At 40.5% G+C, this 18044-nt stretch overlaps 1 protein-coding gene across 5 annotated transcripts in view; it reads left to right on the plus strand.

Moving 5' to 3' along the window:
• Positions 1 to 5298: 5298 nt before the first annotated feature.
• fynb (FYN proto-oncogene, Src family tyrosine kinase b) overlaps positions 5299 to 18044 on the plus strand; it is a 77725-nt gene continuing 64979 nt past the window's right edge. For 4 of the 5 annotated variants that reach the window (XM_040027974.1, XM_040027948.1, XM_040027929.1 and 1 more), the window contains exon 1: positions 5299 to 5450. The gene's annotated coding sequence lies outside the window, so the exon portion shown is untranslated. Of the gene's footprint in view, positions 5451 to 12052; positions 17291 to 18044 lie in introns of those variants that run through there. The other variant, XM_040027939.1, reaches the window with a different exon arrangement.

The raw sequence follows: 18044 nt of genomic DNA on the forward strand, positions 1-18044 counted from the left end.
TCGACTTTGCAGAAGAGAAGTCTGAATGAAGCTGTTATGTTTTTTACTGTCTTTCTTTGTACAATAAACGTTTGTTTGGGGAATTTATTCTGTGAAAACTCATCAGTCATTAGTAAGAAGTGGAACAAATCATGTAGGAGAACTAGCAGAAAAGGTTAGAAATGAACCCTTGGCTAGTGGTTTGACACATAAGACTTTCAGAGTGTTGCTGGAAGCTGCCATCAAAGAATGATTAAGATTGAAAACAACAGCAACAACAACAATTTTTGCCAAAAAATATGCTCACGTAGAAACCTGTCAAACAGATTCAGTGACTACTCTTGAATGAGAAACAATAAACCAGTAATCAATATTTACATAATATACATTTTCATTCATTGCCAAAGTCTACTTATCCTTCTTAGGGTTAAGTTTTGAGTGAGCATGGTGGTTTATAAAGGCAGGAACATAAGAAGAGCCGCAGACACTTAATATCCTAGTTAATTACTAGCACTAATGTACTAATGACTCTAGTTAATTGCAATGCACGGCATTTATTTTGAAGGTAAGGGATAATAAGGGAGACTAAGACTTTAAAATCTATCAATATTTTCTTCTGCTTCTTTCTTGCTATTACTTGGAGGAACATGGGGTTCATTCATGCAACATGTGTATTTTATACAATTTCAAATATCTGCTGTGAAAACCATCTATGAAGTAGATATAAATAGAGATCTATAAAGAACATCCAGAAAATAAGAGTGTTTTTAGGCCTTTTTTTATCACTGGGAGAAAGATTTGACTTCTTGTTTAAACAGGCCTGCTTTTCCATTGGAAATTAGGAAAAATGACTAAAATAAAAATAAAAACTAGATCAAAAATAAAGGTGCAGCTGTGTGGCTGGTAGGATAGGCTAGAGTCATTAAGAGGGCAGATAACATAAAGTATATATCATTGTATTAATATTATATTAATTTTTAAAAAGAAATAAGTGAAAATCTAGAAATAAGAAAAATAATCAACTAAACCCAAATCAAAACCTAATAGCTGGGGTTTAGACCATGGCCATAACTAGCTGAGAAGTCAAATAAGTAATTAAGAAGTAAAATAAAACTAGTTGACAGTAGAAGCCTTGTAGTTTACCTATCACCAGAGGGCGCAGTGATACAGTCAATTAAGCTGGTGTTTCTTTTACATTACATACATCAATATTAAAGGAGAATATTGATTGAAACCAATAAATATTTTTTTAAATAATTACTTAAGGCTTTTTGTGTGTGTGAGAAGCCCAGACCTCCCTCTCCCCAGCCACCTCCTCCAGCTTGTCTGGGGGAACTCCAAGGCGTTCCCATTCTAGCCAAGGGATATAATCTCTCCAGCGTGTCCTGGACCAACCCTCTGATTAGCAGCTTACCTGCTCTACCTTCTAAGATACAGCTACAGGTTCAATTAACCTGTTAACATGAAAGAAAACACATATTGTTATATGTTGCAGTGTACAGCATCATTGTATGAGGTGTGAAGGATTAACTGTATCTATCCTTGTAGGAGCAGAATTAAATGAGTCTGTTACATAAAGTGTTCCACAAACGGCCCAGTAAGTGATGTTATAGTTACATTATCCCTGGCCTAAACACATGTGTACAATAATTAGGATACCATAGTCACTACTGCAGATTCTTAAATAGTTTACAGAAAAATAAATCTACTTTTGTTTTTAGTACAGAAAACACTTTCATAATTAAAAAATATTCTGACCACTCTGATAAAGCAGCCTCATGTGTAACAAATTATTTAAAAGTAAAGCTCAAACTGTGTTATACATCAGCTGTCTTTAGTCTGTGCAGAACTAACTGATAGTTATGAACAAGTTTTGCATGTGCACAACCCTTAGTATGTTAGCTGTTTATTGTCCGCTCACCTTTTTTTTACTATGTGTTCATACATCACTCTGCATTTAAACATTAGTTATTATTAATCTCCCTCTCTCACTCGTCCACAACATGTCTTTGTCCTGTCTTTCGCCCCTCACCCTCACCCAGTTAGGCAGATGGCTGCCTCTCACTGAGCCCAGTTCAGCAGGTTTCTTTCTGTTAAAAGGGTGATTTTCCTTCAAATCGAAAAAAAACTTGCTCATAGGGGGTCATCTGATTGCTAGAGTTTTCTCTGCATTATTGTGGGGTCTTTACCTTTCAATATAAAGCATCTATTGATTTGGCACTATATGAATAAAATTGAATTGAAATTGAATTGATCTGAAATTATTAAATGTTCTTTCCGTGGGACAGTTGCAGTCACTACATGTGTTTGGTGAGCTTCATATCCACAATGAGTGATGTTGCAGAAGTTGTGAAAAAAGTTGTTTCCTACTGTATTTAAAAGCTAGACGACATCTATTCAGTGAGAGAGAAAGCACAAAAGCATCCTCCATGCTATAGCTCGTGAAGCACTCCATTGTCTATACCAGGATCCCGTGCCAGTGCTGAGATAGTGAGGCCTGCAGCTGTGCCAGTGTAGCAGAACTCCTCTTTTCCCCAGTAGTATTCCATAACTACTGCGTTTTTATTAGACACATAAATGCTCTATTCCATAAGTAAAGCATTCATGTTTCTGGGCCTTTGTGAAAGATGAGGACAGAGCAGATGAGGGTTCCAGGAGTGTTTGGGTCAGGACAACACCCAATTAATAATATCAACAAACAAGCAGGCCAAGCCTAACCAGCTAGCTGTAACTTATTTATGATGCTTGAATCTAGCCACGGTTAATCTGCAATGATGCTGGGAAGGGGTGAACTAGGGGTGATTAGTATGTACTAATGTCTACAATACTACACTTGTGTATATTAGCATGAACTGATGCAGCTGGAGCATTATAATGCTAGGGTATTGACAGATAAAGTTGTTGTAATATGACCCGACCATACTGGATTTTGGTGATTGTACATCATGTATAGTCAATGTAGTGTCAGCAAACATGTTAGGTGTGGTTTATTACCTGAACTAGTGACATTGTAATGCAGTCATAAACAATTGTGACATGACATACTTTTATGATGTTATCAAGACCCCAAAAATGAGACCGCTGAACTCAACATGCCATTTACTCTAGTCCCCTTGCTAAGATAGGTGACGAGCAGACAGACAAAGGTTCCTTGATGTATGGGATGTCAGGGCTGCTTACATAGAAGCATGTAAGTAAAGCTCAGTGTGTTACTCCATCCTGCCAAACATGAACAGCTGTAGGATATAAGTTGAAAGGAGCTGGCAGAGGGTAGAGTGGCTGTCATCACTGACACATCAGCCTTAAGACATCAGACATCAACTGGAAAGCAGAAACCTAAATAAGCAAAGGGTATAGAGCAAGACTAGACCACTGTCCTGATTCCACAGTTAGCCTGTGTCACTGCATTCCCATTTTTATCCACCCTGTTTGTAGAAAGGTCTACAGAATGTATTTTTTAGTGCAGTTTTCATCCTGGTGTGGAACACTTAACTATTTCTTCATCCTCTTGAGGACATCTAAAGGTGTGTGACTAGTCTAGATATGCTATGTATCCCTTGGTGCAGTTTGGGAGAAGGGTGCTCTGAGATTGTGCATTATCAGGGTTGTTGTTATAGGCAATTTGGTCCCTATATATTCATATCAAGAGCATAATCTAAATTTCTGGCAATAAACCACACACGTTCCTAACCGGCACTAGACTATGCCAGAGCTTGCTCTTTGTCACAGTTCTATTAATAACATATTACCTATGCAAAGCAAGTGGAAGGTTTCTGGTTTGGTGGCCTATTGGTCTCATCTTTGCTTTTTGCAGATGATGGGTCCCTGCTGGCTTTGTTTAGCGCTGACCTCCATCTGAAACTGCGACTGGGGCTGTTTGTACCTAGGTGCAACCAGCAGGGACAAGCATTAGCACCTCCATGTGTGAGGCCACGGTGCTCAGCAGGGGAAAAAAATGAAATGGCCTCTTTGAGGAGACTCCTTTCTCTGCTGATAAGCACTAGAGGAGGTTTGGCATAGAATAAGTAGTAAAAATTGGAAGGATTCTACCACCTGACAAAAAATTAGGCGTTTTTAAGAACTGGCTATGTATAACATCACTGACTCATGGCGATCTATGAGTATCTGAGCTACCCTTTCAACATTTTCAAAGAAGCATGGATGGCAGTGGGTCCGTTTCATTTGTTGTTCCAGTAAGTCAGCCCAGTGAGCTACAATATCAGCAGATATTATAGCATATAGGTTAAATAAAGATAGGGATATTACACAGAATAAAGAACTAATCTCATTAGCTTTTCATGCTAATTTAGTCGAAATATAAGTAAATACAACTGAATAACTGTTTTTAATGTCGCTATACCCATGGAAGATATTTCTACTGTTACATTTTAGCAAATATTTATATTATTTTGTTTTTAAAAGAAGAAGCAACTAAAGGAATAATAATATTAAAAAAAACTGTGATAAAAAGTGCTGCTCCATGTGCAGACAAAAGATGGCGCCTCAACAATATAACAAAACAAACAAACCTCCACAGCATCCCAAACAGCTATGTGTCTCTTCTTTTGTAAAGTCAAACACTTCATGGCAGGTCATTCACCTAGCACTTTATGATATAAAAATCGATTTTTATTTTAAATTTTAACAACAAAAGCCCCACATTATTTCACTGTCTCTAACTATTCCCAAATGTATTTTATTTTTGCCTTATTGAGCTTTAACAGTCTAATAAAAGACTGTAATTCAATAACTTTGGTGTAAACAAAATTTTTTCTCGAAGTGTGTCACGATGAAATGTTCGTCGAAGAAATCTATATACGGACAGTTCCCTGTTCCGCCTCCAAAACCTTTCCTCTCCTCGGATTGGAAGGACGTCCTATCAGTCAAACCGCCGGGTTCGGAATGTGCCCTTCGAAGCTTCTTAAAAAATACGGATTTTTAACTATCGATTATTCAAACGCCACAATAAGAACACCAAGGTATTAAACAAGTACGAAACAAACGTGACAAGCTTCACAAATTAGACCAGCGTTTAGTCAGTGTTTTTTTTTTTCTTTGAAAAATAACCAACGGTCATCTACCACTCCAGAAACAACATTAAATGAATTTGCAAACACATTCATCACCGTAACTTTTTATGTCTTACGTCCTGTGAGTGTAGCACTAAACAGAAGATATTTAGAATGTCACGGAGTTTCTTTCTTTCTTTTCCCCCCGTTCTACCATACAAATGATCCATGTAGTCTTCTTTCCCCTAGTTGGTCTGTGCCGACAATATCTGACGGCTCGTGAAGGCATCAGCCGTTTCATTGTGGCCCTGCAGAGCCAACGCCATCACACTGAGCGGCTACGGCGAGCAGGACGGCGACAGCAGGGCCACCATAGCAGTGCAGTCTTTTATTACTGTCACATTATTTTATTATAACGACCATGGAATATAGCGCTGCGGACTATTAGACGTCTCTGAACTGGTAAGTTACACCGTTTTTTCGTTTCGCTCATCATTCTCGCTCTTGCTTCCCAAACCGATTGAATTACTTTGATTTTTTTGCTTTTTTTTGCTTTACCCCAGGTGATATTATTATTGACGTTTTGGACCGTAAACGTGCTTAGCCCGTTCGCTAGCTCCACCGCTCAGTTTGTATAGAAAGGCTAAGGTGAGGCTGTTTGAATGTGATAACCGATTTATATATGGTAGAATAAATATACACACATCCAGTATGTACAAGTGGGATGAAGAAGCAGCACCCGAAGCTAATTAAACAAGTAGGTTATCCACAGTCACCGATGGAAACCGAGCCTCTGACATGCAGGGGGCTTCAAAGCATCTTGACGCATTCGTTTTTGATCCACTCCAGCTCGCTTGTTTACCATTCCCCCCTCCCCTTTTCTCCCATCCTCAGCAGCAGCAGCCTCTCCTCTCCATTGATGCTCAGTGAAGTCAGATGAAGGACATAACCTCACATGATTCAGTGGCTCTGTTTTCTGCCATGCTTTTTCTGTGTGTGCTTCAGGGAGAAGCCTGGCTGCTCTGTTTACTTTGAGGAGCGGGCTGCATTCGTGCACGCAGTGCCATGCAGCTGTTCGAGTGTATTCGCTTCTTGTTAATGCCGATCCAAGCAATCTCTGTCTCTTTTAGCGGTTGGTTGGAAAGTCTTTTTTTCCTACTTTCCATCGGTGACTACTTTCACTGTACCTGTGGATTTTTATGCTCTGTGCCGATGATGTTGTTTGCATTTCAGGCTGATTTCTCCCTCCTTCACTTCAGTAATTGGGGTTAAACACTCATCACCTCTATTTCCGTTTAAAACAATGATGGGCATCCCTCCATCTATTGACTTCAGACCATAAAACTGCATACCTCTGACCGGCAGCCATACGTTCCCTGTGTTTTGATAGCAAAATGGGTGCAGTATATATATGTGTCATTAGCAATCTTTAATGAATGACCCTCTATTTGCGAGAGTTGTAATCAATGTGTTTTTGGTGGCACTTAAAGGGAAAGTGCAGAAACTAGAGGGCCTTGTAATGTGTGATTTTATTTCGTTTTTTTAGAAGTACTATTATGGCCTGTTTGCAGAAAGGCAGCTTCCTCTGGTTTTGAGCATGCCAGCAGCTGGTGTGCAGCTCCTCCGCCTGCACTGAGTGCAAGATTTCTGCAGTAGGAGGAAGAAGCTGGGATGTGGTCTGCTGAGTTTAGGTTCTGCAGGTGCACTGTGTAAAGGCACAGTATATGCATCTGAGGACGGATGTATCTCTAGGATGATATCAGATATCTGCTCACAGCTAATAGTCTTGGAAACAGAGCATTGAAACCAGAGTGCTTTCAGGTTTTTTTCTGCTGATCTAAATCATTACTGTAAATCAGCAGAAATATTAGTTTTACCAATTTTAAATTAAAAATTTGTTTAACATGCCAGTCTTTGTAATAAAGTTCTAGATTGCACATGTCGCCGTCCGACTCGTTGCTGAGTTCAGGGCTGCTTTTTAATACTCTGTCTTAACCGAATCAGATGAGACATGCACGGCGTCCCTGATGGAAGTCACTCATGTTTAGTGAGGCAGCTTTAAACAGCTTGTTTTGCCAGGAGATCTGATCAGGCAGGTTATCACACAGAGGTGATCAGGTCAGGAAAACAGGAGAAGAGGAGTGTTTGCAGTGAATTTTGCCAATAATAAACTGTGGATAACTGCAGTCATAGACTAGTGCTTTCGCCTCAAGCTTCCAAAGATTGAAGATTAAATCCAAACTAGTGCAGAATTTCACACAGAAGTCGATTCTGTCTGCAGTGGACAGGGATGTGCGCAAAAGGAGACACACCCACATTTTGTTAAATGAAAAAAAGGGTAAAGCCCTGTTGTTGTCTTTGCACTGTATTTGGCTGCTTCTTTGGCAATTCAAGCAATTCATATTGTTTGTCCCATCAGCCTACATTAAATAATCTATAATATCATTATGTTTTAATATCAGCTGTGTGCAGTGGTACAGTACACAGTGAAACAAGACAGCATTTCTCCAAGACCATGGTGCTACATGTAACATACAGTCAGCACGGGACTATATAAAGCGCAAAGCGTGCAAAAATTGCCAAAAAACATGCGACAATGACAGTGGGTTGTGCAAAAAGACTGAGCAACTCTCCAAACTATGTCTGAAAAATGCAGTTTATTAAACAGTTGCTTATGCATGCACCAAATTCCTGTCCAGCAAACTTCTCAGAGGCTGTTTGGGTAAAAACCTGGTTCAGTGAAGCCACACACACTTAAGGGTGCAACATGGCCCAATAGTAGTTTCTGTATTTATGCTGTGGTGATAATGCTGCATGATTGTGATCAGATGACAGTGTCTTGAAAAGCTGGTGGAGTTTTTATCAGAAGTTTAATGTTTGATGAACGTACTGCAAGTGACTATTTGTCTCTTTAATGGTTGTCACTAACCTACAGTAATGCACAGAATGGTCACAGTCTGACATCTTCCAGTCAACAATTCATAGAAAATTTCATGATAATCTAGACGTTTTTCAATTTTAGGAAATATTTTGGACACTGATTTTGTGTGCTTACAGAAACTGAGTGAAAATACAGGCTTTGATTTTTGCAGCTCTTCATTGTAAAGTTTGCACTGAACTACGGCTGAACTGAACAGCCTGAGAGACGCAAGAAGCATTCACTGCTGTAGCAGTCTCTAGCCGAACCCTAATGTGCACATTATAATCTCTCCATCTGCAAGTGTGCTGGGATCCGCGTGACGTAAATTTCATCAACAGACAGTAAATGTGACCGCTCGGAAGTGGAATTCCGTGGGGAACTTAGATTACAATGCAGCCCAGGGTGGGGCTGAGTAAAGAAGTATAACAAGAATGACTACCCGGCCATGGGGTCTCCAGCTGTCCGTATCCACAGCAGAGTATAATGTAGGCTTGGCCTTTTTGGCATAAATATGATTGAAATTCATAATGAACTACATTATAGCATTTAAGAATATCTGTTCTGAAGGAAACAACGTACCGTAGGACCCGCGTACTGTAGGTACTCCTATATACACAGCTGATCCCAGTTGGTAATTTTAAGCTCTTGATTTAACTTAATTGCTGGAGGGTTAATTAACTGTGAGACAGCTCGAGAGCCTAATTGGACTGCTCCTGTGGTGATCTGAATCAAACACACCTATGAATTTAAGATCTCATTTCACACTTGAAGCATATCCACAGACACACCAGGAGACAAAACACAAATATTTATTGATCAGTTTTGTTCATTTTCTTCAGGGTCTAAAAAGTGAAGCCAAAGTAAAAGTTCTTAAACCCATATTTTTTACAACATGTGGGGGGAGACTCCTTTCTGTTCCATTTGTGTGGAGTTCAATAGACTTAAGTAAACACTTTCTCAAAGATTTAATGGGCTCAGTCACTGTTTTCATATCATACTGTGATGATGATAAGATAAGATAAGATAACCTTTATTAGTCCCACACGTGGGAAATTTGTTTGTTTTGTTTATTTTATGTTTATTTTATGCGTTATGATAGTTATCAGAGTTATAAAGAGGATTATGCTAGGATTGGTCTTGGAATAAGGACTAGATTAGTATGAGGCTGGTCAGTCAGAACTGGCCTCTGCTCATTATATCTAAGGATAGCAGAATCACTGAATCATGATACCATAGTAATTCTGGTGAATGTATCATGAGAGTATTGTATGGTAAGTTGCTCTATTATTGCAGATGAAGCTGATAGTATGAAATTAGCTTCATGAGTAGATTTGGGGAGCTGACAGCATCAAGGCTAATGCTAATCCTCATCTTTGTGCAATCTTATGTAATCTTTAATCTCTTACTGCACAATTATACACTTTTCTGACAGAAAATAGACATTCTGGAAGACTTTTACCCTTAGTAGCTAAATTCTGCAGGATGGACCTACAGATAATATTTATTTAGTAAAAAAGAAAACAAGTTGCTTCTTCAGTGAGTGTCTTTCATCCCACAGATGGACTTAAAGTTCAGCTGGCAGTGCTAATACTTGTTCTGGTGAGTTCAGTCAAGTGACACATGAACCAGTTTTCCACCTGCTGGAGATTCTGGTTATAGTGATCCTCCAGGCCCACTTCCACTGCTGCTGTTCAAGACGGTAGAGTTTTGAATTTGGGATGCAACAATCCAATTTATTTATGGATGAAACAAGATTAGGATAAATATTTTTTTTAACATGTTGACAGAGGAGAAACTCTCGTGGTAGGACAGCTAAATGCTTCCATACTTAAGGGAATATTTTGTCCTCCATTAACAGATGTAGCAGCACAACTGAGTGGTGTCTGTGTGTAGAAAAACCAATGCAGGACTTCGTGTCATCACATGGAGGTCAGATTGTTCAGGCTCACACAATCTTAGACAGCCGTTCATCTGTGCTCAACCTCACACCAATGAAATGTGCCTTTTTTCTCTTAGTTTCTTATTTATTTCTTTGCTCTGGTGGTTGGGTTGTGACGTACTTGCAGGCTGAAATTATTGTCACGCTTGAGTAAATGTTGATCCGTGTATGAATGCAGGCTCTGACTGAGCCAGTGGGGACATACGGTGACACGTGGGAGCCGAGCTGTAGATCACACGATGGCCTTCGCTCCCTCTAGGATGTCCCCCATGAATTAAAAACAGAGGCTATTCTGCTTTTGTTGTCTCCCCAATCCATCAGCTTCCTTAATGAATTAGGCATGTTTATGAGCCAAACGTATTTCCACTGGGTCATCGTCGTAGCCATGTCAAGGGAGGAAACGATGTGTGAAAGTGATACACTGGCATGAAAAAGCTTGTCAAAACAGGGCCCGTGGAGATGTCCATCTTTGGGGTGTTTCTTCAAAGGAATTCAATTAGTGGGAGTTATTTGTCTTGCTTCAAGGACCCGGGGAATACAGGGATCCTATCATGCCGATCGCATCATGACAGTCCACTTCAACCTGCCACACTCTTTGTGTTTGCTCACAGAGTACTTAAAATGCACAAAGTCGGTCGGCGGTGCTTAAATGTGGCTTCATTTCCTCTGAAAAAAAATCTCACACTCGCTCGTTTACATCTGGAGTGCAGGCAAAGCAAGAGAATTTGAGCAAGCATGGCTGCTTCTCATATCCTGCTCAACATTTTCCATTTTTAATCCCCCCCCCCCCTTTTTTTTTCTTTTAATCTCTCCAATTCCATTTAGCTCTCAAGTCCATTTAGCCTTTATTCATGAGTTCAGCAGTGCACTGGAGCTCCTCGGTCTATATTTAAAAACCTCACCACTGAATAAATCGAGCAGAAATCTTTTAATTCTGCCAGCCATCTCCCCACTCCAGAGTTTTTACAGTGGAGCTGGAGCAGAGGAAAGACAGAGATAGGTTCCTTTACCAGGCTTCAGCCATATGCTAGCCTCTCGGCAGTTACACAGAGATACAATTGACTGAATGAGTTATCCTCAGACTTTGTAACTGTGTAACTATTTTCAAATATTTTGTTGGAAAAAGCCAGTCGATGCTGACTATGTATAAAATTATTATAGATGTCAGCAGTCAAGATTTATATGTTTGTCATGCCAATTTTATGGTGGCTAATCTCATATCTGACATATAAGTTGTGTTTATAAAGAGTTCTTGGTTTCAAGAAATAACAAAAAAACAAGGAAGGATATTAGTATCAGCATCAGCGTGTGCAGATCAGTCGTTACATAAAAGTCAGTTTTAGGCCAGTAAAAAGAAGTGCCGAAGCAGGTTTGTGCACAAAAAGAACTTAGAGAGAACTCAAGTAACCAAGTGAAGCAATAATATTGGGTTTAACGTATTATTAGATATGTTTATATTTTGGGATCTTAACATTTGTATTGGAATTTGTTTGCTTGCTTGCTCATTTTCTCGGAAATTATTTGTCAGAGAGCCAAAGTTGTATTCAAGACATGTCATCATTTCCTCTGACATCAGTGGAGAAACTTAATTATAAGCAGTGCGGGCTGTTTCTGTCATTAAACAGAATTTGTCTAATATTAGCTAATTAGCCAGCACCAACCCACATATCAACCTGCTTTCCAAGTCACAAAAATACAAAAACATACAATCTATTAATTGTATGTTTTATAAAATATCACACCTGTTAGTTTTTCTGTGTGTGTAGTTCTGCAGTAACCAAGGGACAGTTACATACACGGGAAAACTGCATATATTCAGCATATTTCTTATGTAATGAAATTCCAGATTTGTTCAAACTCTTAACAGGTTGTGCGGTCTGCAGAGTTTTACAGGCCCCACACATATTTTAACAGGCGTGTCGAGAAACAAGCAAAGAATCAGACAAAATAAAGCTCATTACTGCAGACCATATACTACAGAGAAACTCAATCTGTAAAAATGTATCATCAGTAGTTATTAGATTTAGTGGAGTAAATGCTTTGCTACCCGTCAGTTGGGATGGTTGCTGTCATCCTGCACAAAAGTTTGAACATTTTTTATTGAATTTATTTGTACAGCACCAAATTACAACAAAAGCCATCTCGAGGTGCTTGATATTGTAAGGTAAAGACCCTACAATAATACAGAGAAACCCCAACAATCCAACGACCCCCTATGAGAAAGCACTTGGTGAAAGTGGGAAGGAAAAACTCCCTTTTTAACAGGAAGAAACCTCCAGCAGCAGCAGGCTCAGGGAGGGACAGCTATCTGCTGCACCACTTGGTGGTGATGGAAGAGAGCCTGATTAATAACAACTCATGATTAAATGCAGAGTTTTTTGTAAACACACATCACACAAAGCTAGGAGTTGTCTGCATGCAGACAGCTTGTTCTTAAGTCAGCTGTGCTGATTGTGAGAGGATCGCTTTACTTCATGCTTAAGCTTGTTGAATACGATGTTTCATATGACTCTTGTTGGCTTTTCACCTACTAAGGATTGGATTTGATTACAGCAACTAGTGCTGCTGCTGTCAGCTCTACAATAAGACAGACAGAGAAGAAAGGGCTGCAGAGCTAGCATAAACTACACATTGTTGTTTGGTGTGTGAGGTTACTTGATTTGAATCTTCTGTTTTTTATTTGTATATGTGCTTCTCAATATGTTTTATAGTCTGCATGTATCTATTTTTAGTCATACGTGCTACACAACCGAGCGCTGCAACACCGCTGTCACTTTTGTACAGTATTTTCCACGTCACAGAATCATTTTTTCTCTCTTTCCTCTTATACTGTTTTTTATTGCTATAATACTGACTGAAAGAAAAAAGCTAGATGTTAGAGCTCTGTTCAGCCAGTGCGCCTGACAGGTGAGCTGTGATTGGTGGAAAAACCATCAGCTGCCCATCAACTTTCCCAGCATATGTTTTTACTGGTTCAGGGGCACAGGGGCATCTTTCTTGCATGAAATGTGTTAGACATTAAGCAAAGCAAAGAGTCTTGATGTAGTCAGCATAATGTATGCAGCCATTTTGTCACAGGGGCTCCCAAAATGATCCAATGTGTCAGGCCGATTATGTGTAGTGAATGCATTCATTGGATTGGGTCAAGGAATGGCTTGCTGTAAATTCACAAGGACGGTGCTTCTCCAGAGAGCGTTAGCATGAGCATCTTCGAGCTCTTTCTCCGCCAGTCACAAGTAGCAATCATGTGGGCGTTGATCTTCGTTGATCGAAGCGACGATTGAGGCGCGTGATACATCTCGCTGTGCTTTATTATTTATTAATGATATGTTTATGGTGGTGGCGTGAGACTGATAACGAGTGTTTGTGTTTTGACTAAAACAAAAGTGCTTTCTGTACACACGCTAACGGCACTGAGAGTTTTCATGCATTATTAAGTTGCTGTGAATTTTCCCTGCTATGTCTAATGTCACGTGTGGGACAAAGGCTGGATTCTGTCTCAACAAAGCCTTACTGTGCCACATGTTGAAATCTGCATAGCAGAGAAGCAATTATGTTTTATGGTCTCTATGAATTTTAAATGCAGACTTTATGGTTTTGCTTTGTGCCCACAGACTTTCTGTCAGATTGTGGTGGACAAATGAGTGTTTCTGTGTGGAAGCTTTTGTTTCTGAGCCTTTACCTTTGTCTTAGCAACTGTGACAAACTCCTCCATGGATGGAGGTTTCTATTATAGCCAGTTTCCACCACTATATAGAGCCCCCTGATCCGTGTGCTGTCCGTATTACGCTGTGGTCTACGTTTCACTGTGCAGCGTCATTTCCCTGCATTGCTGATGCAGCTGCAAGATGCTGACAAAGGAGATGATTGCTCACCCTGGCAGCAGCAGTGCACTGGCACACCAGGCCAAGGCCTACACCAGGCCCCCATTAAAGGGCTATGATGTTGCCAAGGGATAGAGCTGCTGGCAGAGCAACAGAGCTTTATCTTCAGGACACCCTGGCACATGTTAAATGAGTTCCACAGCTTTGAATCAGCATATGCCATACAGTTGTCCAGAATCTGATAGGATTTTTATCATTTCTCAGATTCCCATAGGAATAATGCACTATATTGCAATCGAAAGGATCTGAATCGTTTGCAATGAGATTTGCATGGTAATGAGTCACATAGTTTAAGAAATGAGTGATTTGTCTATAGAGGCTGCGGCTAGGGTTGAAAAGTTCAATCTAAAGCTGAATCTTCCCTAAGCTGCCATACACTGATGCTCCTCTAAGACCCCGACTGAAAGAGATGTGAAACTGAGCAGCACTCGAGCTGAAACATGAAATGTTCAATTCACATTCAGTTTTGTCACCCAAACATAGGGTCCCATTTGTGTCCTCCAATCACACATCAGACATCCATGGATGTTTTGTATATCCACTCTCTCTCCTCTGCACATGTCCAAACCATCGCAGCTTTACCTTTCTAATCAACCTGACTTGTTCCTCTCAGTCCATTCTGCTCACTTGCACTGAAAAACTTCACATCTTTGACTCTCTCACTTCCAGCTTATCCTCCTGTCTTTTTATCTGTGCCTCTTTCTCCAAACCATACATCATAGCAGGTCTCACTACCTTCTTGTAAACCTTCTCTTTCACTGCTGCTGTGTGTATGCGCAGCTTCATTCACATATTTAATAAAACCATTAAAAATCTCCTCTCTAACTATTTAAAATAAATAAATAATAATATGTTGATGCCTTTTTGCACTGCAGTTAGCAAGCAGCAGTCTGTTGGTCCTTGTTGAGCTCAGCATGGCAAGAGAATAAGTTCCGGTAAGAGCGATCCTCCAGGTCACAGGAGATCATTTTGGCTTGTTTTAGATACCATATCAGCTTTATCTATACTGTACTAGAGTAGCTTTTCAGTTGAATATAATCTTACACTGGCTCTTATTTTGCCTTTTCAGGCCATTCTCTTACTTAGTGGAATTAGAACTGCAGCATTCCAAACCTCCCCTGGCATTAACATCAACATGAAGCGTCATGGCACACAGCTGGCCGAGCAGCGCCTCTAGGTATACTGTTTAGGCACCTTAGGACTTTTAGCCATATAGCGTATGTCCTGATAACACAAAATACAACATCCTCCATATCACCCACTCTCTGTCTACCAGTCATTCTGGAGTTTCCCTCACTCTGTTGTCAGTGCGGTCTGTGGGAGTAAGATCAGTTGTTAATTCTCTCTTCTTATGAACACCCTCAGTTTTTTTCTCACTTTAATCACCTGGCAAATCCTTCTCTGATGTAAGGATGCGGAAACCCAGAGGAGGAGGCCTAATGTGCTGTTAGGATAATGGTTCATTTTAATCCACTCTTCAACAGCGTATGCCAGTCAGACTCTCACTGGTGGTGCTGGTCAGTCAATCAAATTAAATCTCTGAGGGAAATATTCGGGATGTTGTAACGTGGTACGTCTTTACCATGAGTTGTATCAGAATGTTGGAGGACAAAACACACACAGCTGAATATAAAATCACTGTTGAACTACCACACTGTCTGCAAGATTGCTCCACATCCATGTAAAGGCTACAGCCTGCAGCTGTAAGCTTTGCCAATGCAGCTATTATTGAAATGGCAACGTGCCCTACTTACCCTTTAGAGACTAGCCCTAGAATGAACCACAAGTGGGTGGCTGACAGCGAGCTATATGTTCAACTATACAAGTCAGAAAGACAAAGTCGCCCACCACCACAGAAACTTCTTGGGTTCACTTACCAGCAGGGGTCCCTCCAGCTTGGCGAGGGTCCCCAAAGAATTGTGGCTTCCTCTATGTTTCCTCTCCTTCTGCACTTGCACTTGTCTCCTGCTATAATTTGCTGGAGGAATCAAGGAAATATGGAAGGAAATGAGTCTCCAAAAGGTTACAAACATGTATGGTATGATCCTCAAGCCTATCACTTGGATACAAATACAGATGTAAAGAGCATCTGCTCTATTTTACAAATGCATATGTCTGAATCTGAAAAACTCACTTCAGCACAAATGTCTTTTCACTCACTGATTGCATGAGTTGTGTGCATAGATCATATCACATGTAAATGAGGTTGTGAGACAAATCCACAAATGTGTGCTATATTCAAGTGCTAGATAGAAAAATTGGACATCTGGGCTGTAACTCTTCACTTCTCGACTGTGACGTATACATTTACCAATTCCAGACTCTGTATAGTAGCATATAAAGGTTACTATATAATTGAAAGAAATTCCTGCTATATGGTGGATGCTCTTTTGCTGAGAAGACAGTCAGACAGTGTGAAACAATACAGAACAATAACCCTGTGGCTCATATCTTAGTTATAAATTCAGAGGAAATGTTGGTAGTTAAGGAGTAGTTGGCATGCTCTTAATAAGACTGAAACATTTATTGCTTGGTAATATTTGACAAATAGTAGAACCAACTATATTAGTTATGAAGCTATTATTAATGTTATTGTGCTGTTATCAGAGAATAAGAAGATGAGGATCAAAGGGTCAGGTTTAGCTACACCTCTTTACAATTCTTACTATCTGTTTAAAAATCTGTCTAAAAAAGAAGTATACTAAATTAAGTATAGTACAGTTACTACACTGCTTATTCCCTAGGTGCACTGCACAGTGCATAAACATGAGTTCATGGTTGTAATTAGGTTATTATCTTATTTGTATCATTGCTAAACCTAGATGCTAAGGGCTAACAACAGAAAGCAACGACCATGGCGCGTGTTGGGTCGGGTTAGGAGTTTGGTAAGGAAGTGAAACCAGCGTGTGTCAGAGGTGAAGGGGTTGCACTGAGGTCCAGCTGAACTGTGAATCACGTAACGCCACTCCAGAATATGCCATGGAGCAGGAAATGAGCAGAATAAGAACACTTTCAGTATTCGGATGCTTTCTAAACAGGCAGCTGTTGTGTTTGGGTGTGTAGCTGTGTGTGGTTGCTGAGTTCGGGTGACGAGGACTGGAAGAATGTGAAAAGTTTTTAAAGGACAATAGAAGACTTGTGACCATTAATAGATGTGCATATGGAGCCGCTGTTGACTGTGCTCACTTGGATGAAGTACAAAAACAAAAGCAGCACAAACCCTGACTTTTGTTCTCGTGCTCAGTACATGCAGCGCATGTATTTCAGCCCCCTGTCCCTGAGTGGCAGCTCAGCACACTGAATCCGGATCCTGCTGCGTGTCCGGCCACTTTAGCGGCCCACTCATGTGTCCCGCTAGCCAAGTGGCAGCGAAGGAGCAGAATGACTGCTGTTGTGCCCCGGCCAGTCATGTGACAGCTTTCGTGTGGCTGAATGACTAACACCCCCCCACCCCCCTCAGCCGGGTGGGCTGCAGCTGAAGGGAGAGAATCAGCTCGCTTTCTCTGGGGCCCGACATGGTGAAGCATGTCGCTCGTGGGAACACTGCAATTTTGTGCTGGTAAAGAAGACTTAAATCACAGGTTTCAATTACACGCTAAGGTCATCGTGAGTATTTTGAGACTCCCTCGCAGTTTTATGTACAGATCACCCAAATTGGAAAAACATTAGTGCAGACAGTTGTGTTTCTAGGACAAGTTGAATTTACTGTTAGGTTTGTGACCTGCTGGTTTGTAGTCCGTAGGTGTACCGTGCTGCTGTTGACTGTGAAAACCTGAGACTTCACAGGAAAGAAAGTGTCAAACCATCATCCTGTTGTCCTCATATCTTTGTTTTCTCTCATTTCCTGTCTCTTCAGCTACTTCTTTTTCTGTTTTTTTATCGGCTAAGAAACAGAGTAGCCAAAGCACCCACCTCCACCCACACCTACACCATTTAGATGTTACACCAGGCTGTCCTCGATAAATATCTACCCTTATACATTTTTGCACTTTATCTAGACAAAGTCAAAAGCTGCGCATTAAGGAATGCATTTTTTTCAGGTCATTTCCCATCATACTTTGCTTCGTGCTTATTGATCTTAAGCAGCTGACTATCACCAGAGAAACCACTCAGACATTCCGTGAAGACCTAATTCAACCGACGACAGGAAGTGTTCATGTAAGAGACCCCCCAAAAAACCAACAACAGCAGCAGCACCGTTCAGCGTGGGCGTCTGCTGTTGCAGAACAAACAGTTGCATCACATCAGCAAAGCCTGCTTGCACTTGTAGTGTCACCGTTGATCCGCTCCAGCAATCAGCAAAGCCACAGAGG

This window comes from Simochromis diagramma, unplaced genomic scaffold (assembly GCF_900408965.1).
Source record: "Simochromis diagramma unplaced genomic scaffold, fSimDia1.1 OVJJ01000746.1, whole genome shotgun sequence".
Classification (NCBI taxonomy): domain Eukaryota; kingdom Metazoa; phylum Chordata; class Actinopteri; order Cichliformes; family Cichlidae; genus Simochromis; species Simochromis diagramma.